At 52.5% G+C, this 23,109-nt stretch overlaps 1 long non-coding RNA gene across 1 annotated transcript; it reads left to right on the forward strand.

Annotated features, from left to right (window-relative positions):
* The first annotated feature begins 9,092 nt into the window (after positions 1-9,092).
* LOC115286307 lies at positions 9,093-20,432 on the forward strand. Its single transcript, XR_003905986.1, has 3 exons — positions 9,093-9,203; positions 19,255-19,340; positions 20,154-20,432. It is a non-coding gene; the product is annotated as an uncharacterized LOC115286307 (long non-coding RNA).
* The last annotated feature ends 2,677 nt before the right edge of the window (positions 20,433-23,109 follow it).

Here is a 23,109-nt window from a genome sequence, read left to right on the forward strand (position 1 = left end):
CACTTCCTGCCAATTCCGCTGGTCTCTCAATTTCTAGGTGTCCCTACTCATTGTCCTGTCTTTCTTTCTTTGACTAGGCTTCTGTGGGCGAGAGGCATGGCTGGCAGAAGCAGGAATGACACACGATGTGCTGGAGAGCAGAGGGGAGCCCAACCTAGGGGTGGCCACAAAGACCCCATTGAGGTGGGATTCTGAGGGAAGACTGGATTTAGGAAGATGGCAGCAGTGGTGCTGAGTGACTCCTACCTCCCACTCCATCTGCCCTCTCTTGTGTCCCTCCAGCTCAAAATAGAGACACTTTGGTGACTGGAGCTTTAGGAAGACGGGAAGCGGGAGTGGCGAGAGGGATGGGCAAGAAGATACTACAGGCCAAACAGCTGGGGTGGCAAGGAGGAGCATGCCTCCTCTTAGACTGGCCAGGCACAAACGCAGTGCAGCACGGGCAGTGACCTCTGAATATGACAGTCTGGCCATGGTACCTCCAAAGTCTCACCTGCTAGCCTCCAGACAGGGACCTGTGTCCAGAGCAGGCCTGGCTGCTGGTAGGTTCTCAGTTAAGTGTGGGTTGGAGAAACACATGTCTGGTTGCAGCTGAGAATTCACAGCAGGTGTGGACGCAGAGGCTGTTGGTGGCGGCGCCTCCCCCATCCCTTGGCTCCTACGTTTCTGCGAAGTCCGTGGACTCCCAGTGGCCACCATCCTCCTCTCCTTGCCTCCCCTGCCCACATGCTGGGTGGGTTGCAAGCGCCGGGGAAACGCCCTCCTCCCTCAGTCAGTCCTTAAACCCTGACCGGGAGGAGCTGGTGGATAAAGGCCCAGGTCCTTCGCCCCAGCACGGCACGTGAGGGAACCCCCGGCCACGATCCCAGCTGGCATCCAGAGTCCCCAGAGCACTGAGCCACAGTAGAAGCTTCTCTGACAGCAGACGCCCTCCTGGCTTTCTGCCCATCTCTCTCACTGCCCCGCCCACACCTTTGCTTCCTGTTGTCCCTGCCCCCGCCCGCGCACTGGAATGCAAGTCCCTGATTCTGCTCCTGGGGGAGTCCATCCAAGATGTGTGGGAGTGAAGATAGCAACGCTGGGCAGTGACGCCCAGTGGCTAGAGCTGCACAGACAGAGGGCTGAGCCCCACTAACACTGGCTTTATGTTCCCTCTTAAGAGCCTTCCTAGGGATTGTCCTCACTTGCTGTTAACCGGACGAGGCCTGCCACTTAGCGCAGGGACGGCACAAGGAAAGGGCTTGATGAGTGAGCGTATTTCTATTTAGATCCTCACTAGCAATAATTCAGGGTGACAGACTATGTCATCCCTAGTGACATGAGAGCAGGGAGGCCGTCCATCCTAGTCTTCAAAAATTTTTTTTAATGTTTATTTTTGAGAGAGAGAGAAAGAGAGGCAGAGCATGAGAGAGGGAGGGGCAGAGAGAGAGGGAGACACAGGCACAGGCTAGCTGTCAGCACAGAGCCCGAAGCAGGGCTCGAACCCATAAGAGGACCTGAGAGGAAGTTGGATGCTCAACCGACTGGGCCACCCAGGTGCCCCACTTAAAAATAAAATCTTTTTTTTTTTTTAACATTTATTTATTTTTGAGAGATAGGGAGAGACAGAGCACAACCAGGGGAGGGGCAGAGAGACTGGGAGACACGGAATCCGAAGCAGGCTCTGGGCTCCAGCTGTCAGCACAGAGCCCGAAGTGGAGCTCGAACTCACAAAGTATGGGATCATGACCTGGGCTGAAGTCAGACGCTCAACTGACTGAGCCTCCCAGAGGCCCATGTCCTGTTCTTTATTGTATTTCCAAAGCCCAGAACGGTACTGGGCACAAAGTCGATGCAGGGCAAACGTTAGATGAATGCATCCAATCCATCCGCCCCGGAGGACCATACTGTGCTCCAAATGGTGTCTTCGTGTCCTGTGTTTGCTGCATGTTCCAATGCCGGCCTTGTCTGTGAGTTCCGCCTCCCCAGTGTTCCCCGCAGCCACAACTCCGCTCTCTGACCAGCTTTCATATTCCCGAACGAATTCTGCCATGTGTGAAACGTTTGTATCAATTTTGTTAAAATTCTATTTCCAGTCTTGCATTAGATCTGCCCCTGCCCATGAAGGTGTCAGCCTTCACACACCCAGCAAGAAGCCTTGTGAAGACAGAATCCTGACAAGGAGTTTGCTTGAGCTCTGGGCCCCAGAGTCTCATCCCTGAAGATCCTCAATGGCTGGGGGACTGTGTGTCAATGCCTGGTGGGGGTCCTTAATTGACGCCTCACAAAATGACGAGATTTAGGGGCGCCTGGGTAGCTTAGTCGGTTAAGCGGCCAACTTTGGCTCAGGTCATGATCTCGCGGTTTGTGAATTCGAGCCCGGCGTCACACTCTGTGCTGACATTTCAGAGCCTGGAGCCTCTCTTCAGATTCTGTGTCTCCCTCTCTCTCTGACCCTCCCCTGCTCATGCTCTCTCTCTTTCTCTCTCTCAGATATTAATAAAAAATTAAAAACAAAAACAAGGGGCGCCTGGGTGGTTCAGTCGGTTAAGTGTCTGGCTTCAGCTCAGGTCATGATCTCCCGGTTCGTGGGTCCGAGCCCTGCGTCAGGCTCTGTCCTGACCACTAGCTCAGAGCCTGGAGCCTGCTTCGGATTTTGTGTCTCCCTCGCTCTCTGACCCTCCCCTGCTTGCGCTCTCTCTGTCTCTCAAAAATAAAGAATAAAAAAAATTTTTAAATGATGAGATTCCGTTGCTCGTTCTGAGTTAAGGACCACACAGCAGTTATGGTAACATAACCAAGTACAAGCATCTACAACAGCCAGGAAGACTCCGTTTATCCTCACGAGAGGTCGTGACAACCCTTGTCCCCGTGGCAGAGGGACAGTCTCGGTGCTGAACCGTCTGCTTTTCTCTTCTCCCATTGCTGCTGATTTCCCTTCATCGTTCCCATACCATACAGATGGAGCTAAGGACACATCTTCTTTATTTTCAAGCCTCCTTGCATCTGCTGAGGAGTAATTTTTAGCTCTAGCTCTAATACAAAAAGCTCAAAGTCCACTTTAAGCAGAAATCAATAGATTGCTATGGGGACTCTTTCCAGGCTGCTCGGCAAAGGTGCTGGCTGGCGGCCTGACTCGTTTTCACCAGAGGAACTCGGTGTTCCATCAACTCTGAGTTTCAGCTGTTGTCAGTGCGTCTGTACGGCGGTCAGTGCCTGTTTCCGGGCTGTGGTGCTCACGGGCCTGTGTGAGCTGTTTATTTCCTTTGGAAAGATAAGAGTTTCTGCCTGGGGGTCCCCACTGAGAGCGGATCCTATGTGGAGATGGACAGTGATGCCCGTGTCCCAGCAACGCTGCCCGCGGTCTGCAGCTCAGGGACTCTGATGGGGCCCCCGCATGGAAGGGGCGCGATACACGTTTGTGGAATGAATGGTTGATGTCCAAGCAATTCACGCCCAGGATTGTGTAGGTCGCCTGTTATCTTGTCTCAAAACCGGCATTCAGTGCAACATAGTAAGGACGTCTCCCCCACATTTTTTCTATGCTCAACAATGTGCAGTGAACCTCTAATGTGATCCAGACTCCATAAGGGGCTGGGGTCCCTCCCTGTTCTCAGTTTTCCCATCTACCGAATGGGGAGAACGGTGTAGCCTCTTGGGGGAGGGAGTGTCCCCCACGGAGCCTGGCTCACGGTGGGAGACCATGAGGCGGGCTGTCTTCAGTGAGGGTCACCTCCTCCCTCTAACTTGTCTGCGTTATTTGATTTTCTGGCCACATAGGTCTTCTGATGCTGGGCATGGGAACAGGGAGCACTTAAAAAAGTTTTTAATGTCTATTTATATTTGAGAGAGAGAGAGAGCACAAGTAGGGGAGGATCAGAGAGAGAGGGAGACACAGAATCCAAAGCAGGCTCCAGGCTCCGAGCTGTCAGCACAGAGCCTGGCTCAGCGCTTGAACTCATGAACTGAGAAATCATGACCTGAGCTGAAGTCTGATGCTTACCTGTCTGAGTCACTCAGGTGCCCCGATAATCTGGACTCTTGTTGATGGAATATCCAATTACAATTGCTCCTAACCCAGGGGTTCTAGGTTAGGTTCCCTGAGCGCCTTCGGTAGAGACGTGCCTTCAGGGAGCACACTTGGGGAGCACTCGGGACAGGCCTGGGTAGAGGGAGAGGTCGGATCTTAATGCAGTGACAGCTGAGGACTCTGCTAAGCTCTGGGCTGGGACGGCCACTCAGAGTCGCCTTGAATCGAAGCAGGAGGCTAAGCCTTGAACTTCACCGCGGGCAGTTGCTAGGGGCAGCTGTGCTCAGGCGGGTGGGAACCGATGAGGCCGCTGAGGGCCCTTGAGGGGCTGCAGTGAGTGATCACCGGCCGTGATGTCGGCAGCCGGGGAGGAGTCCTTCCCTCTGCCTGTTGGGTCAGTGCCTCTTCTACGGTGGGTTCTCTGGGGTGGGTGTCAGCATTGGGCCACAAACACCCTCACCCCTCCCATCTGCCTCGTGGGCCCACCCCACGCGCCTGGCCTGGACCTCCTGCCTCTAGTGTCTCTGAGTCCCTAGTCCTGCCGTCTCACGCCGTCCGCACCCCTGACAGCCGACCGTGGCCCTGACAGCCGTCCGCGGCCGCCCACGAGTCCCCGCGTCTCCCCAGCTTGGCCACCTTTGCTGCCACCCAAGGCGAGCGCAGGGAGGCGGGTGAGCCTCGCGACCCCCCTCCCGCTGCACTTCTGTCTTCGGAAGTGCGTTCTCAGATCAGCGTTCCCAGAGCCGCGCACCCGAACAGCTCATCCATCCACATGGCCCTTCAGAAAAGGGATCCGTGGTCAGAGACGTGGGAAATGGTGACCCTTCCAGCTCCTTCGTGGCCATCCAATTCTCATTAGCATATTAATGATGCTGAGAAGTCCCAATGGACACATTTTAAATCCATCATTTTCATAACTTTTTTCCATAGAACTCACTCTCTTTCACGGAACCAATACATGTTAAAAATCACTACTTTTAACTGACCCTTAAACTCCAGGGTTTAGAATGCCTGCGACCCCTGGGCAGGTTATCACACTGGGTTTTGCACGGATAAGCTTATTTACGATTTTCTTGAAGGCCCGAGTGGGTCACGACAAATATCGTGGTTAGTAGGGGTCCCGGCGGGGGCTTCGGTCAGAAGAGGGAGAGGTCTCTGAGATGCTTCTGTGGTTCACCATGTCCTTCTCTGGCCCTCCACCGTCGCTCTTTGTTTATTAAAAGCAGGTCTGCAGACGTTTGTGCGGCGGAAAAAGACTTCTCGGAGCCTGAGATCAGAGGCAGGATTTACAGCAGGGCTGGAAACTGCAGACAACGGGCCAGCGCAGAAAATCACCGGCGGGGCTGCTGACAGGAAGGACCGCTGTCCAGTGTCGCCGCGGAGCCTGCAGCCTGGCATCGTGTGCAGAGCCAGTCAGCCAGAGGGACCGTTAGAGCGCAGGTTTCCCCATCAGGTGTCCACAGGGCCCCGCCGCGCACGCTCTGTCAACGGCGGCAGACCATGGGCTGGGTCTCTTCTGTGGGGTCTGGTTCTTGGAATCATCGCTGAAATCGCTTGCTCAACACGAACTTTCTGCATGGGGTATTCTCTCTCTCTCTCTGTCTCTCTGCCTCTCTGTCTCTCTGTCTCTCTCTCTCTTTGTCTGAGAGAGAACAGTCTAGATCCGAGGTTATGCTGCATAGATTTCATTAGCTTTGATACTAGGATCAGAAATCTGTGCCTCCAGAAATAGGCAATGTTCCCAAATAGGGACCATATCTGGATCTTAGTTCTGTGCGTGAGAGGAGGAAGTGCTTTGGAGAGCGTGGTGGGGAACAGAAGCCCATGCCTGAGAAATAAGTGCACATTTGGACATGCGGATGAGTTCCACACCGACCGAGCACAGAGCCGTGCCAACGGGAAAGCCGATGTATGAAGAGCAAATGCCAAGTCACAGAGGCTCAGGGATGCATCTCAAATTGCATTTAGTACATACTGGCTAGAGAGATAATGTATAAAAGTACATGGAGAGATTTAGAGACACAATACATAATATGTACTAAGATAAGATATATGATATATATTTGCACTCATAGGTCTAACAGAAGAACAGGAGAAACCTAATGGAGGACCAGGGGGAGGGGAAGAGGGAAAGAGAGTTGGGGAGAGAGAGGGACACAAAACTTGAGAGACTATTGATACTGAAAACGAACTGAGGGTTGAAGGGGAAGGGGGAGGGGGGGAAGAGGTGGTGGTGATGGAGGAGGGCACTTGTGGGGAAGAGCACTGGGTGTTGTATGGAAACCAAATTGACAATAAACTACTTAAAAATAAAATAAAATAATTTTACAAAGCAAAAAAAGATAAAATATATGAGATTAATATGTAGATACAGATCTAGGTGGAAATAGATAATCTTATAAACTTTGGTCAGAAGCACAATAACAACTTTTAAATAATCTTTACCCTGTTTTAAAATTTTTTTATGTTTATTTAGTTTTGAGAGACAGAAAGAGAGAGAGACAGAGCATGAGCGGGGGAGGGGCAGCGAGAGAAGGAGACACAGAATCCAAAGCAGGCTCCAGGCTCTGAGCTAGCTGTAGGCACAGAGCCTGATGTGGGGCTTGAACCCATAAACTGTGAGATCATGACCTGAGCTGAAGTTGGACGCTCAACCGACTGAGCCCCCAGGGGCCCCAATAATGTTTACTCTTTAAGGCAAACCCTCAGGCGGTTGTGGCCGTGGGGAAGGCGGGTTGAGAGTTTAATGAGGGAACAGGAAGGAATGGGGACCTCTGTGCACAACACCTCGTCTGGAAACTGTCTTCCCACTAAGACACACACACACACACACACACACACACACACACACACACACACACTGGGCCTTCCATACTCTCTGTCCCACACGGAGTTGTGGGGCGTGAAAGACCAGAGCAGTCCTCTCCCAGGCGGGAAGGCCCCTCTTCCTTGGAGTGCCCGGAAAGAAAAGTGAATTCCATTAGTTCCCTGAGCTGCTCAGACCGGTGCAGTAGTCTTCAGCGTATAAAGAATCCAAAGGTAGAGAAATACACGTGATGAAGACTTAGGGGCTCAACTGACATTGTGAACTTCCAGCAGCTCGAAGAGAAAGAGCACGACCCTGCAGCGGCCGGGATTGGTAGTAACTTCTCGCTGCAAAGCTGCCCAGAGGGCTCTGGTGCCCGGGAGCGTGTCGGGTTTAGAAGAGCCCGGAGAGCGACTAGGAAGCGGGTCCGCTCCACGGGAGGCGGGTGGGGGCATTTCTTCGGTTAAGAATTTGTCATTTGTCGTGGACATGAGGCCCTTCACTCACCCCAATCCTGCCTGCTTCTGGGCAACACAGTTTTCAAAGGCCTCCTTCGGGGGCATTGATGGATGATCACATCTGTCTTTTACGAGAATGTGTACCTCCCGGTGAGCACTTCCCAGGGGCCGTCGGGCTCAGCACAGTGAATTCCCGGAGCGACGCCGAAGCCCGCACCTCTATTTCCGGTTTAGTTGAGAAATGGGAGCTGAGGGAAGTGACTCAGCCTCCAGGGCTGGGGGTAACCAGGCTGGGCTTTGAAGGGGGGCATGGGGGAAGGGTGGGTGTCCCGGCCGGTGGCCCCAGGTGGGCAGAATCAGGTTCTCAGGGAGGGCCGACCCAGGAAGGAACATTCTAGAATGGAGCCTATGCAAGTCTTTCCCAGCGTGGGTTTCCACACGCGGCACAGAGCACGGTGCTCCATTCAGGGCCTCACAGCTGGGGCTGTGCTTCCAGACCCGTGCTGCCTCCAAAAATATCAAGCAGAACAGGGAGAAGTGGTCCCATCCTTGTTTCCGGGGGAAGAGACCCTGCAGTGCTGGGGCCCCGCGCTCTTAGTGCAGTAACTTCGCGGCAGACACGACGCCGACCCAGCAGGCTGCTGCAGGTGGTGTCACACAACCGATCTACACGGCTCTGTTCACCCCACAACGTCAACGTTTTGGTGCATAAATCCTCAAGAACTGGTCTGGAAGACTGCGGCTAGAGGTCCCTGCTGGCCGAGCGTCTTTTTGGGCTCAACTGTACCGTCTGCCTGTGCTTTTACACAAGCTGTGACTCGCTCTGTTCCTTCTGAAGCTGTGACGGGGACGGTGTGGAGGAAGTGACTGGACAAAGTGGCCCCGGATCACCAGCTCCCCACACTGACGTGACTGGACCAGGCCTGGAATGTGCTAAGTCATCTATGCACTTTCAGGTATGCCTGTCTGTTGTCCAACTCCTTTGATTTTTTAATTTTTTTTACACTTATTTATTTTTGAGACAGAGAGAGACAGAGCACAAGTGGGGAGGGTCAGAGAGAGAGGGAGACACAGAATCTGAAGCAGCTCCAGGTTCTGAGCTGTCAGCACAGAGCCCAACGTGGGGCTCGAACCCACAGACCCTGAGATCGTGACCTCAGCTGAAGTTGGACGCTTAACTGACAGAGCCACCCAGGTGCCCCTGTCCAATTTTTTTTTTTTAATGTTTATTTATTTTTGCCAGAGTGCAGGCAGGGTAGAGACAGAGAAAGAGAAGGAGAGAGAATCCCAAGCAGGCTGTGTGCTGTCAGCACACAGCCTGATGCGGGACTCCATCTCATAAACCATGAGATCATGATCTGCGCTGAAGTCAGACCCCAATTGACTGAAGACTGAGCCACCCAGGTGCCCCTGTTTTCCAATTCATTTCTTTAAAAATGTTTGTTTATTTTTGAGAGAGTGAGAGCAGGGGAGGGGGAAGGACAGAGAGGGAGACAGCAGATCCGAAGCAGGCTCCACGCTGTCAGCACGGAGCTCGATGTTGGGCTCCAAGTCACGAATGGTGAGATCATGACTTGAGCCAAAGTCAGATGCTCAACGGCCATCCAGGCACCCCTGTTTTCCAATTCATTTTAAACCAACTCATCAAAATCTGGGCACCTCAAAGTGACTATGTGTGAATCCTAAGCCCTCCGAGAAGAGAAATAAAGGCACTCACGAAGCCTAGCTCTGTTCAGTGGGGACCCCTCCTCCATGTTTCCCGGGCCCGCGTGCCCCGCCCCCTCCCGGAAGTAACTGCCCTGTGTCATCACCCCGCTTTGCTGGACGCTTGCTCCAGGACTCTGGCCTGGGCCAGGCCTGCCGGGTGGTTTGCAAAGCATCTTGCCCACAGCGATCCATCTAGCAAGGGGGACAGAATTATGAACAGAAGGTAGGAGTGAAACGGGGGCCGTGGGAGGGGCGATCGGATGAAGCCAAAGGGTCTGAAAGATGAACAGATCCACGCACAGAAACGGGGTAAGATGGGCGGAGGCACTGGCGTCACACAGCAGTTAGGATCTCCCCAGAGAGAATGTCTAGAAGACTTGGCTCTGGGCTCCAATTTACGTCTGGGTTAACTTACAACCACCATTCACACATGGAAACAGGACGACGCAATGTGAAAACTTCACCGTCTGCTTTTCACACTGTCCCGTCGGCAGGATGGCGTCCAGACTTCTTCAAAGGGGTGGGCTGGGCAAGAAGTCGAACGCCACGCATTGAGTCAATCTCAGTCAATTTCGGGGCAGCTGGGCCCCGAACACAGGGTGATATTGTTTCCACTTCATGGGAAAACGGGGCATCCCTGAGCAGGGCCTGCCTCCCCTCCCTGCCTTGCGGGAGACTTGCAAGGCAGCCTTTGTATCTCAAAGCTCTAATTCTTTGCTTTGAAGGGCTTCCTAAAAGGGAAATTGATGGGGGTGATTCTGTTCCCTTCAGCCTGCAGACACCTGCTGGGTGGGCGGATTCAGGGGCTCCCGCTGGGGGCCTATCTGAGCAGCTCTCAGCCAGAGTGGCAGCCCAGCTCCCTATCTGTGGACCAGGGGTCCCCGCAGGCACAAAATGCACACCCAAGGGGCTGGGAAAGACGCCTCGCCTGTCCCTTTTACTGCCACAGGTGACAGAGCGACCCTGCTGTCTTCCCGCCCCGGGCAGTAACTACTGAAACAGCTTCTGATAGGTCATTTCATCTGAGTTTGGGGTTTGTAAAAACTCCCCTGTCCTGTGTCCAGCATTTCCCCTTATTTCTCTCCATCCAGATCTTTCTGTAGCAGTTGACCCATGTGTTAATTTTCTCCTCTTCCTTTCCCCTTTCATCCGCTTTGTTCTGGGCTGTAACATAGCAACTAAAACAAAGTTACACTGTAACATGTGCACGTGGGAAAAATTCAAAGTGTCCAAAAGCATGTTTGTGAAAGGCAGGGTGCTGTAAATTCCAAGGGGCCAGAGGCTTATATAAAATTCAAGGGCTGCCGGCTTAGAAAAAGAACGCGATGAATGGCGTTGGCGAATCTCACAAAAACGCGGGTCTGCATGAGCACACCGCTCGGACCCCAGTGCTACCTGGGGCCCCTGAGCCTTCGCAGGGTCCTGCCTGATGGGCAGAAGCCCCTTCCCGCCCTCCCCACCCCCTTCTCTCTAGATGCCTGTGACCTTTTTCTCCAGAAAAAGTCCATATGTACACTAGGCAAATAATATCAGTTTGGGTCAACTTTCAGTGTATTTAAGGGGCTTAGGATACTCACCACATACTTGACACCCCAAGTCCCTCCCCCCAACCCACATGTCCAAGGATGACTGAGCATCAGAAGAAGTTGGTGGTGCATCTATCTCTCTGAAACCTGTCTGGACCTTCTCACCATCTGTGGGGGCTCAGGGTCAGGGAGGAGCACCGGAGATTTACTGGGGAGGGATGATGGTGAAAGGGGGGAGGGGGTGTTGCTCAGGGGAACCCAGACCGTGCCCGATGCAGACCTTACACAGTCCCTGCCAGTCCAGGGGATCCAGCGCAGACCTGCCCTTTAGTGTGACCTGTGTGGATAGAAAGCAGGCAAGCCCTTCTCCCAGCTGAGCTTGGCACTGCCTGCGCCACCTCAGGAGACCTTGAACTTGGCACAGCCTCAGTGTCCCCACCCGTGCTGTGCAGCCGGCAGTGGGTTCTGAAGACCCCGGGAAGCTAATGAATTTTTGTGGTCCTCTATTTCCTTATCTTTGATGACCTTTCTTCAGTGCACTGTGGGAAGATTACATAATCATGATTGTTGGGAGCTGAACTGTGTCCTCTTCAAATTCCTATGTTGAAGTCCTGGCTCCCGGGGCCTGGGACCCTGACTGCATTTGGAGACAGGGTCTCTAAAGAGGTAACTGAAGTTAAATGAGATCATTGGGGTGAGTCCCAACCCCAGATGACTGAGCCCTCATCCGAAGAGGAGATCGGGACAAAGACACACGGAGAGAGGACAGAGCGTGTGTGATGTTGGCCATCTACATGCCATGGAGAGATGCCGCAGAAGGGACCAGCCCTTCCCACACCTCGATCTTGGGGTTCCAGCCTCCGGGACTGAAAGGAAATACAGGCCTGTTATTTTGGCCGCCTGGTGTCCGGTATTTTGTGAAGGCAGTGTCCCCAAACAAATGCAACTAGGGATTTCACTGAGCTGCACGTTTACAAAAGAGACCCCTCCTCCCCTAACAAAGTGCCACCCAGTTCCACCAGCTTGTCAGAACCAGCACCCCCTGGCCACCCCGTTGCTGTTCCCGTCCTCGGAGTCACGGGGTGGGGGGCTGTGTGAGGAGCTGCGCCCTCTGATCCCTGGAGACGTCTTTGGAACTTGGTTGCTTTCTTCTTCGGGCGAAGCAGAGGGAATAGCTCATCCGATGAGGTTTTCCTCAGAGTATGCTGGTCCATTCCTCTCCGTATTAGTGTCAGGGTCATTATGAATCATGACAATAGCTGGCGTTTGTGTAGCACATTGTGATCTCTGAGTCATTTGTTCACATTTTATGTGCTCTTCCGAGGAGATAGGAGCAGGGCAGACGGGGGGTCGGGGGACACCAGGCAGGGAGAGAGGCAGGGGGCGCACCGTGTGGGGACCCCGGGAGGTGCCCGGCGTCCTGGGGCTGGGAGCTGGCCAGGGTCAGTGTTCTCCCCTGGCCAGCCCAGCGGGGGGCCCGCAGGACCACCCCTGTGTGGCCAGTGGCATCCTGAGCACAGCAGACCCCCAGGGGCTGCCGGAACTGAGTGGGGAATTTGGGGGGACTTAGGCCCTGCATCAGAAGAGTGGGAGGGAGGCCTGTAGGCCCTGCTTTGCGGTCAGTTTGGCTGCATTTCAGCTGCCTGGCTGGTCAGGCCCTGGGATCGGGCTCTGTGCTCCCCACGGGCAAGGCCGATAATCAGAATAACGGCCCTTCTTGCTGTCATCTCGTGCATCTGAACGTCACATGCAAACCCTCTCTGGGGGCCACCTTGGGGAAGAAGACAAGCCACTCGCACCGCTGAAAGATGCTGGCCAGGCTTCAGGAGTCATGGCGCCCACACGAGAGACAAGAAGGAAATTCCCTCCCTCCTTCCCCGACCACCTTCCAAATTTAGGATCCTCTGTAACCCAATTCCTGCAGGATTACGGCAACCGTAGGAGTCTACTCTTCGGCAACCGTAGGAGTCTACTCTTCGGCAGTTTCTACTCTCTGCTTTGTTATGGGATGCCATTTGAATACACAGAAGGATCAGAGAAGCTTCAAAGGACACAGGTTCAGAGCCCTCTGCAGAGATCACTTGTGTCGTGTAATTAACCTTGTAAGTCTCCGGTGGGCCCTTCCTTCCCGGCAGAGTCCAACTTTACGTCCTGTTTCTTATTTAATCTTCTTTACACCTCACCAGGCTTATCCTCGGTCACATGAAGGCCAGGGCTGAATACAATATTAAGCTTTACCTTGAGTTAATTGAAACCCAGACCCTGGCTGGATGGGCATCGACCTGGGAAGACACACTGAGAAATGAATTCTTAACACACTGAAATGTTACGGAGAGGAATTATTTTTGTAAATTATGCGAGATGTGCTGAATTTCCTTCTTTCTCCCCCTCTTTCCTCCTCGCTCCCCGTCTCATTGCCTCCCAACGTCTTCCTCCATCCCTTTCTCTTTGCCTCTGCCCTCCAACTGCATGCGCTCCCCCCCCCACACACACCTGGGAACATTCTCCTGCTGAATGTCAGCCACATCCCAGGGCTCATCAGCTGGTCAGAAATCACGGGGATGCAGCTTAACTCTTGATATGGTACTTAGTACATGTAGGACTATAAGCTATAGGACTTAGCAAGGTCCTATACGCAGTAGCTGACTTAACCCTTCATGACCCTCTGAGAATAACCAATTTTACAAATGAGGAAACTGAGGCCTAGAAGGGTTCAATTGTTCTCCAAAGGTTACAGAGCTAGTAAAATTCAACCGCAGATGGTTTTGTGTAAACGTTTATTTATTTATTTTGAGAGAGAGAGAGAGAGAGAGAGAGAGGGCGCAAGTCAGGGAGGGGATGGAAGAAGAAAGAGCGAGAATCCCAAGCAGCCTGCACACTCAGTGCAGAGCTTGATGTGGGATTCCATCTCACAGCTGTGAGATCATGACCTGAGCCAATGTCAAGAGTCAGATACTTAGCGACTGAGCCACCCAGGCACCGAAAACCCAGACAGTGTTGAGCTCTGACCACGTTGCTGTGAATGAAGTGAATTGAAGGATAGCCTGGCCTTTTAAGCTGGGCCAACGGGGGCAGGCGGCCTCCTGGGAGCCCTGTGCTGTCTTCTCCCTGGGTGGACGCTTTGCTGGGTTATCAGAGCAGTTCAGGGAGACCTTGGAAAAGTTGCCCTTTGGAGTGTGTGCTGGAGACCTTGTTGATGGTGTTATCGAGGAGCCTAGGACTCCCATGAATGACGCCTCACCGACTGGTGTCCACAGCTGTTGTGAACATGTCCCAGGCTTGTGCACAGAGCTCCGAGTGTGTGAGGAAGGAGCCTCAGGGCAGGAGCCCTCATCCAGGGCCTGCCTGGTTCAGGAGTACTGCAGGCTGCAATGGGTCTCATCCATCCCCAAGAACAAGGGTTGGGGGGCTAAAAACCCAGCCACGGAGGTGTCCTCCACACTCAAGTTTCCCCAGACACCCGCCTTCCCAGTTCGCTTTCTCTCACACTTCCCTTCCCTGCTCCTCTCTTTGCTAAGTTTTGTACTGCAATCTCCCATTCTCCGTCTCGGGCCCCCACACCCACAGCCCATCAGGACAAGTGTCATTGGCTCCCCTTCCCTTTACTTGGCCTCTCAACAGAATGTGCCCTAACCCATTACCTCTTCCTTCCTGAAATGCTGTCCCCACTTGGCTGCCGTAACACCATACCTCCGTATAGGCTGTGAGATGCCACAAGATGTGGCTGCTATGGTGATGAGATGCTGAAACTGGGAGAGGATTTACGACACGGCGTGGCTGAAGGGTGCATTTCTGAGGTTTTAAGCTATAGCTATTAGGATTCCTGGTTAGAAGCAAAGGAGATAAACTCTGGATATTTTAAATAAAAAAGAATAATTCTTAGAAGGCTATAGAGGCCTATGGAACCAATTGAAGTCCTGAGGCTCAGGCTTGGGAAAGTAGGAGGAAACCAGACATCACTGGAGGGTTCAGAAATAAATAAAAGGGAATGAAAGGGGACACAGGTAAACAAAAGTCGGAGAATAATAAGTATAGCAAAGTAAGATACAAGGTTAGGTCTCTTTTTAAGACTGGGTAAGGCACAAACACATGTATCGACAGAGAGAAAGAAATTGGCATGAAAAAGAATTTTTCTGATTATAATGTAATCAAGCTAGAAGTTAAAAACAAAGTATCTGGCAAAACCTCAAGGCAAATCAAACCAGAAGCATAGGAATAACCATGAATCAAAAGTGAAGTCATGAGGGATATTAGGAAATAGCTTAAATTGAATGAAAAATGAAAACACAAAATTTTAAGATTTGTCATATGCAGCTAAAGTGGCGTTAAGAGGAAAATTAATAGCATTAAGTGTTTATATTAGAAAAAAAGTACTCAAATGAATAATCCATGTTTCCACTTTAAGAAATGTAAGGAATTGGAAAATAAGGTAAATTAAGCCAAAAATAGTCGAAGGAAAGAGCTAATAAAGATACAAACAGAACTGATAAAATTGAAAACAGAAGGATTATGGAGAAAGACCAATGGATCCAGTTTAGGGTTCTTTATAAGAGACAGGAACAGGTGTATGTATGTATGGTGGGAGGGAGGGGTCCATGACCAGCTGATGAAAGAATATCTAACTTAATATTTTGTGGATGTGAAAGAGTCGTGGGGGTGGTCCACTGAGAAGTACACAAAACTCTAGAGCTGGTGGAGAGAGGTGATGTTTTGGTGTATTTTCTGGAGGAAAGAGAGAAATAAGTGTGTGAGTTTCCTCCTGCTGCTGTAACAAATTACAATAAACCTCATGGATTTAACAACACAGATTTACTCTCTTACAGTGCTGGGCATGAGAAGTCCTAAACAGGTCTTACTGGGCTAAAATCAAGGCGTCGGTGGGGCTCCGTTCCTTTTGGATGCTCTAGCAGAGAATCTGTATTCTAGACTTTTCTAGCTTCTAGAGGCCACACCCAGTCCTTGGCTCAATGTCCCATACCCCATCTTCCAAGCCAGCAGTGCAGTGTCTTCTAATTTCTCTCTTTCTCCCTAATCCCTACTTCTATGACCCCACCTCCTTCTCTGCCTCTGACCTTCTGTCCTACTGCTCATTAGAACCTCTGTCATCTCCCCACATCTAGTTCCTTAACTTCATCGCATTGGCAAATTCCCTATTTGCCATGTCAGGTAGCATAATCCAGGTTTCGGGGATCAGGACTGGACATCTTTGGGGGCTCTCATTTTGCCCCCCACAGTGCATACCGCAGAACAAGTAAAATAATGGAGAGGAGCCCTCAGGCCCATGACTCAGGTCATGAGGACCATGAACTGCCTGTGGCCGGAATCTCCACTTTAGGACATTAGGATCCGACATAAAGGAACTAAATTGGCAGACTGTGGCACTAGACCAGGATGAGACATTTTTCCCCCCGGGAGTGTGGAAAAAGAACCGGATACAGGGAGTGGGAGTTTTAATAAATAGTAATATACCTACTAAGTGGTGGGACCCAGGCTAGGGGAGCAGGGGATGGGAATGATTACAGAAGGGGGGAAATAAATATATCAGATGGCGGTAAGATGCACAATTTAGGGCTTCAGATAGTAGAGACTGTATGACAAATGGATATTAATGACTCAGGAGACACGTTCTTAATATAGAGGATTTCTCTACTTCCATTCCAATAAATATCAATTCATCAGACCCAAAAGCAGAATTTTCTGACATCCTACCTTTCTCCTGAAGGAATGCATTTACTCTACTCTTCATACTCTTCAGGGGCCTCAGAATAGAGAGTCTGCCTCCCGAGGCAGTGATTTATCACAGCTGATCCTTGCACTTAATTGTTTTCATCCATCAGATATGTATGATCTCATCACTCCAACAGCTTCGCGGAGGTCCATTCACCAAAGATCAAACAGGTCCGTTTCGTTCTCTGTGTTATGAGTAATAACTTAATTTAAAAAGGAGTCTGTTAACTAATAGGCTACAGAACATTTTTCTGAACCAAAGAGAAGGACTTGGTGACTGTGAGCCTTGAGGGTAGTGTTACACACCTAAGGAGTGTTGGTGCAGAGAGAAGACAGAGTGTTTCTCTCCAATCTATTTAAAAATAGGAACGTCTTTTTTTGTTGTTGTGTTTTCTTTCTCCTCCGTTTCGATGTATCAGGGTGGAGCTTGAGTTTGGATCCTGGAAATGTCACCTGGTTGCTGGCGAATGTGTGTGTTTTTCTGCCTGGGCTTCTCATCTACACACACAAATAGCAGAAGTACCTGCCTCAGCGGGTTCCTAACAGGGCAACGGAGACGATACTTGTGGATCTCCTAGAACAGGATCTGTCGCAGACACGTGGGTTCAATAAAATAAACACATTCATCTTACAGTGAGATTCACTGGGAAAAAACATCATAAACACATCAGAAACACACTTTGCATTGGTTCAGAACCGAGAGTCACACCTACTTTTTGACTTCACGCAGACGAGAGTTGGCCTCTGGTTAGAGTGCCGTGTTTCCTGACGTCTTCTCAGCCTCGTCAGTGTTAGTGAATTTATTTCTGTCTATTTGCTTGGATGGCGGCGAGTTGGCCAATTCAAATAATCTCTTGTTGATCACCTTCTACTTTGCTAAAAATGGAAACTCCCCGGCCCAAAGGCAAATAGCAGAGCTAATTAGGTTATTCAAATCTTTCAAGACTTGCAATCTAGACATTGTCAAGTCAGGACGAGGCATTCGTAAGTGGAAAGTGCATCCGAGTGGAGCTGGCTGGTTGATGTGGATCTGAACATGGCGGCCGGGATACTGCATCTCCACAAGCCATCTTTTGGAGAGGGAGGGGCCGCTGAGCCGGACAGCCATCATTATCTGGCGACCATCGAACTGTGTGCCACAGTGGCTGCAGTCGGTCACTGGAAATTTCACTAGAGACCAGAAGGTCTGCTTGCTGGCCAAGCAGTCAAGGCCACCAGGACAAGTAGGAGAGTGGTCTGGAGACCCCAGGGTTGAGAGTCTCCCCCCTGCTGCCCCCTATTATTTTAAGTGTCCCGAGAAAGTTGTTCAACCTCCGCAGCCGAACACCCAGCTGGAAGGGTTGTTGCGAATGTCAGAGCAAGAGTACATCTTGTCTCACCATGCATGCGTGCGTGGTGTGTGTACTCGGCAGCCAGGAAATTTCCTTTTCTTCTCTGCCTCTGTCTCTGCCTTCCCCCTGCCCCGTTCCTGCTGCGTGTCCTTGAAGCAGGACTAGGCCCAGCTTCTTCCCCCAAGAATTCAGGAACCATTGAATTAGACAAGGCTGAGCTGTTTCTTTTTGAAAAGGTCATTAACTTTGAGACATTAGTCCCTGGTAGTGAGGGAGCCATCCCTGCCTCTCCCGAGGGCTGTGAGCAGCAAGGCGGGGAGGGGGGGGGCCTGGCGGGATGCCTGGGGAGCCATCCCTGTGGGTGGCGGTCCTTGGTCAAGAAAGACCAGGTACGTTTCCAGAATTCCAGGCACGATTGTGAATTTCCAGGAACTGCAAGTCCCTGTGTTCCCTCCTCCCTCAAGTGCATGGAAGGACTCTCCATTCTCCCGCGGGGCCGAGTCCACGGGGATGTCGGAGCGTGCATGCCGAGGTCCCACCATCCGGTGACTTTGCTCTTGTCCTTCCTCCCCACAGCCCTGCTCCTCTCCAGCCCCTGTTCCCACTGTCCTGCTCGCTTACCCGGCACCAGGGCCCTGCACTGGGTGCTTCCAGAGGGCGGTCTGCACAAGTTCAAAGGGAGAAGAAACGAGTCACCTGCTGTGCTTGGAAAAAACACAGCGGCCGGTGTTGGGGGCTGCCTGGCTCTCTTTCCCCATTGGTGCCCCATTTGGTGGCAAAAAGCATATGGGGAGGTAGATCCACGTAACTCCCGAGATGCTTCTAAATGCTCTCAGCCCCACTGAGTGGGGACTCCAGACCCAGCTGCCTGCCCACAGCTCCACTGCGGGGCGCTTGTGCATCTGAAGCGACCAAAACCGACCGCTCGGTTCGACCTCTACACCCCTCCCCCTTTGGCTTCTCCTCTAGCCCTCTTTTGCGTAAGCCCAACGCAGGGGTTATGCTGGGGTCATGACCTGCCCTCGCCTCCCTCTCCACAGCCGCCCCTGGTTCTGAAATGTGCCCCCGATCTGTGCACTGTCACCCGTCTCTTTACCGCACTGTCACTGTCTAAGCCTCGCGCCACTTCCCAGACTACCTGGTGACCCAACCATGCCAATAGGCGGCCCTGCGCCTGCCCTCCTGTGACCCGATGCCCATCAGGGGACCAGCTCTGGAAGCGGACCAGGGCCGTGGCCCTCCTCCCTCGAGCCCTGCAGTCAACTCCCTTGCACCTAGATGAAAAATCTAAGCCCCCGACCTCCTGCCTCCTGTCTCTGGCTCCAGGAGCCCCGAGGGTTTTGTTCCCACCCCTCCTGCCCTCCTTCCTTCCCCACACTGGCCTTTTGTCTGCTCCTCAGACATATCAAGCCCCTTCCTGCCTTGCATCTTTGCAGGGTTAGAAAGCTCTCTCTCCTGATTGGCCGGTCAGCAGCTGGCTCCTTCTTGGGGTTCAGACCTCAGCTTAAAAGTCACTTCCACAGGTGGCCACTGTGACCGCCGGATCAAAATGACATGGCTCATCCCTCCCTGCCTCCCTGCTTTGTCGCGATTCTCTGATTGGCTCTGTCTGCGTCTGGCCTGTAAAATGTTTGTCTGTCGGTTTTGTTTCTGTCTTCTCCCTCAGCCTGCTCTTCTACGTCTCCTTCAGGTGCACAGGGCCTGTCTGTCTGGTTCGCGGCCAAATCCGCAGGAGTCAGAGGGTGTTCGGCGCATCGCTGGAACTCTGCAATGCTGGTAAATGAACAAATACTTAGGGAGAGCAGGCTGTGCTCTCCCGTCCCCACGGTTTTGGCTAATTCCGAATACCAGCACAGGCTTTGTTCTGGAATGATCTTGTAGGACGGGTTTTTCGATCCTGGAATAATCCTTTGCCCGGGGGTGGGGAGGGTCCTGTGCATTGTGGGATATTTAACAGCACCTCTGACCATCCCCCGAAAGATGCCCGGGAGCAAACTCCCCCCACCTCAGGTGCTGACACCCCAAAACACCTGCAGACATTGCCAGATGCCCCCCAGGGAGCAAACTCCCCCCACCCCCGTGAGACCCACCCCCATCGCAGGCCATCCGCAGCTCCCCATGATGAAAGACGCCCATCTCAAAGTCGGGGCCCCAGACCAGCAGGTGACCTTCTGGGAAGTCACTGTCCCAGGCCAGGCCTGACCTTGACCCCAGTGCCATCTCTCACCAGCTGGTGGACTGGCTTAGCTTCCAGGCCTGGGGCTTCTTTAGTGTGGATGCAGTGTGCGCCCACGGGGCCCACAGGAGACGTGTGGACGGGAGCGTGGAGGGCCACAGCGGCCACACGGGGTCCCCCGCTGAGGTGTCGGGGCACGTCCGGCTGACACACTGGCTCTGATCCCTCTGCCCCTTTGACGTGCTCCCTCTCGGGTTTTCACAATGGCTGACTGTGCTCCCAGCAGCTGCGGCCGGTCGGGGCCCCTCGGAGGCTGTGGGAAGGGTCACGGTCCCGTCAGCTGGCAGCTGTGCAAGTGGCCAGGCGCCTCTCTCTCAATCTCTCTCTCTCTCTCTCTCTCTCTCCCCCCACAGTGTGCCAGTCCTCAGCCAGCAGCTCAGCTCCTTTCATAGAGTTACATCCAAAGTCCTCTGTGAGGCCTGAAATACACCCAGCGAAGGGCCTTTGGGACATGGCCGCCCCGACGGGAGGGCAGCTACGCAGGCCAGAAAGCGGGAGAAAGAAGAGAAGCCTTGTTTAGTCTTTTCTTGGCATGAACAACAGTACAGTCATGGCCTACCTAATTAATTAACTGCGTTCTAGGGAGATGAGCAAAATTACTGTTAATTAATTTTAAATTGATGTAAATGTGTCATGCCTGAAGTATTTTTGTTTCCTGCGTTCTGCGGGCGGGTGATGGAGGCAGGCGGGGGGCCGGGCCTGGGGCTGGGGTCGCGCCCACGTGGAGGGCCGGCTCCATGGGCAAGTGTCCTCGCCAGAGCGACGTCTCAGGGATCCCGTCAGAACCGAAGGGGCCGACTTCGGCTCAGGTCCTGATCTCTCTGTGTGCGAGTTTGAGCCCCGCGTAGGGCTCTGTGCTGTCAGTGCAGAGCCTGCTTTGGTTCCTCTGTCTCCCTTTCTTGCTGTCCCTCCCTCTCTTTCACACTCTGTCTCAAAAATAAAAATAAATAAACTTTAAAAAGAAAAGAGCTGACCTACAAATAGGCGTGGGGTCTTAGGAACAAGGATGCGGCTTGCGAGGCCGGGCAGGGCTAACGACCCCGTGTGGTTGGTGCCGGACGAAACAATGTTCTCGGGGGCTCCTCACAGGCTCTCTTGTCTCTGACCCCATGCACCCCTGCTCTCACTGCAGAAGCGTCTTCTCCTTGGGGGAAGGAAGTGGTGAGACCCAACTTCACGGACACTGCCCCCTCCCCCAGCCTGGCAGCCCCGGGAGAGAGGATTTGCTGCCGTCGGCATAGGCACCTTAACCCTGGATGCCGCTCTGGGCTGGTCTCACAACTGCTTCTGACGTCCTAGGGCTGTGGTCTCCTCTGCAGCTGGGCAGCTGGGTTCATTACAGGCAAAAGGTGAAGGTAGAAATGTGTCTGCAGCTCCATGTGGAGGACCCGCCGCCCGGTGTGACTGGTGCCACCGCGCAGTCCGTTCCCAGAGGACAGATTCAGCCAAACGCTTGACTTGGTTTTGTGTAAATCTGGGCGAGAACACACGTGCTGACTGATGCTATGCGGAGATTCGTGTTATATTGACTCAGACGGAACTGCCTTTGAGACCCAGAGGCAGAAGGCGGGAACGTGACCCCTCTAACGGTTTCCAGGGTTCTTCCGGGAAGCGGTCCAAGGAAGTCCGTGTCCTCGGCCTCCTCTGTGAGTCTCTGCTACTTTTCCAAAAAGTGGCTTGTGTCAGGGAGAGGATGGGGTCCGGTGTCTGACCTGGGGGGTAGGTGCTCTAATATTGATTTTACTATTGTCACTAAAAGGCTTAAAAATGAATGTATTGCCCATTATGGTTTCAATTGTCTATCCCGTAGTTCAAGATTATGTCCAAGTCTGAACCTCCTGTCCCCGAGGATGTGATTTGGAAGCAGAGTCAGTGGAGGTATAATTATTTAAGATGAGGTCATACTGGAGTAGGGTGAGTCCTTAGTCCAATGTGACTGGTGTCCTTATAAAAAGAGAAGACACACACACACACGTGCACACACACAGAACCCTGTGAAGACACGAGCAGGGATTGGAGCGATGTTGTCACAAGCCGATGGGCAGCGGAACCATCAGCACCTAGAAGAAACAAGGCAGGATTCTTCCCTAGAAACTTCAGTGACAGTGAGGCCTGCCGACAGCTTGCCCTGCACTCCGGGCTTCCCTGTCCAGTTGTGGGGTCCCGTCCAAAGACTTGCCTATGCTGGAAGAAAAAAGGTAGTTGGGGTAGGGGTGGGAAAACATCCGCTTCTTCTCTTGCAGGTTCTGTGGATGGTCTAATAATTAAGTAGATATAAGAGAAATTAACGGAAGAATGAAAACAAGTGTAGACATGTTTGCCTCCTTTGCCGGTAGGAGAGCCCCAGGAGAGCTGAGTAACTCCCCAAAGCGGCTCATACCCTCATCTCCTTAAATACCATTTTTAGCTAAAGACCAAAGAAGAGGGTGGGGTGCAGGTGGTGGGGTGGCGGGGGGGTGGCCGGAAAGAGCTCAGTAAACAAGGGTAAGGCTGTTGTGCAGCCATGAGTCCTTGCCTTCCCCATTGATAAGAGTTTCTAGAGGGGTACCTGGTGGCTCAGTTGGCGGAGTGTCCATCTTCGGCTCAGGCCATGATCCTGGGGTCGGTGGGTTCGAACCCTGCATCAAGCTCTGTGCTGCCAGCTCAGAGCCTGGAACATGCTTTGGATTCTGTGTGTGTGTGTGTGTGTGTGTGTGTGTGTCCCTCCCCTGCTCATGCTCTCTCTCTTTCTCTCCTAAAAATAAATAAACATTAAACAATTATAAAAAACAGTTTCTAGAGATTGAGGCATTCCCCTCTCCTGGGATCACCAGGAGACACAGTGATGAGTGGAGGTTTCCCTTATAAATGTTAAGTGTCTCTTACACAAGGGTACTTCTCAATTTTTCAGAGCTTCCCTTGTGTCTGCATTTTCTTAAAAATAACCAGCTTCAAATAATCCCCATGCCAAAGAGACACGTTTTGGGGTGGCAAATTCTCTTCCCCTTGATTGGACTCGGGTGCACGGCAGGAGGCTGCGGCAGTGGTTCGGTGGGTGGAGAGGGGTGGATAAAGCTCTGAGTGAGGGCAGTGGGGCTGGAGAGGGGGGTGGTCAGAGGGCCCACAGCTTGGACTCGGCAGCTGATCGGGGCAGGGCAGGTGGAAAAGATGGAGTCTAGTGTGGCTGGCTCGGGTGTGTGTTCGATGGTCCTCTGCTACTGAGTCGGGGGTGGGGGGTTACAAGAGGAGGAACAGGAGGGCGGGTGGGAAAGCCAGCAAGCTGCGTCAGATTAATGCAGTTGATGGAGACACCCAAAATGGCTCTATGCT

This window comes from Suricata suricatta, chromosome 3 (genome assembly GCF_006229205.1).
Source record: "Suricata suricatta isolate VVHF042 chromosome 3, meerkat_22Aug2017_6uvM2_HiC, whole genome shotgun sequence".
In the NCBI taxonomy this organism is placed as follows: domain Eukaryota; kingdom Metazoa; phylum Chordata; class Mammalia; order Carnivora; family Herpestidae; genus Suricata; species Suricata suricatta.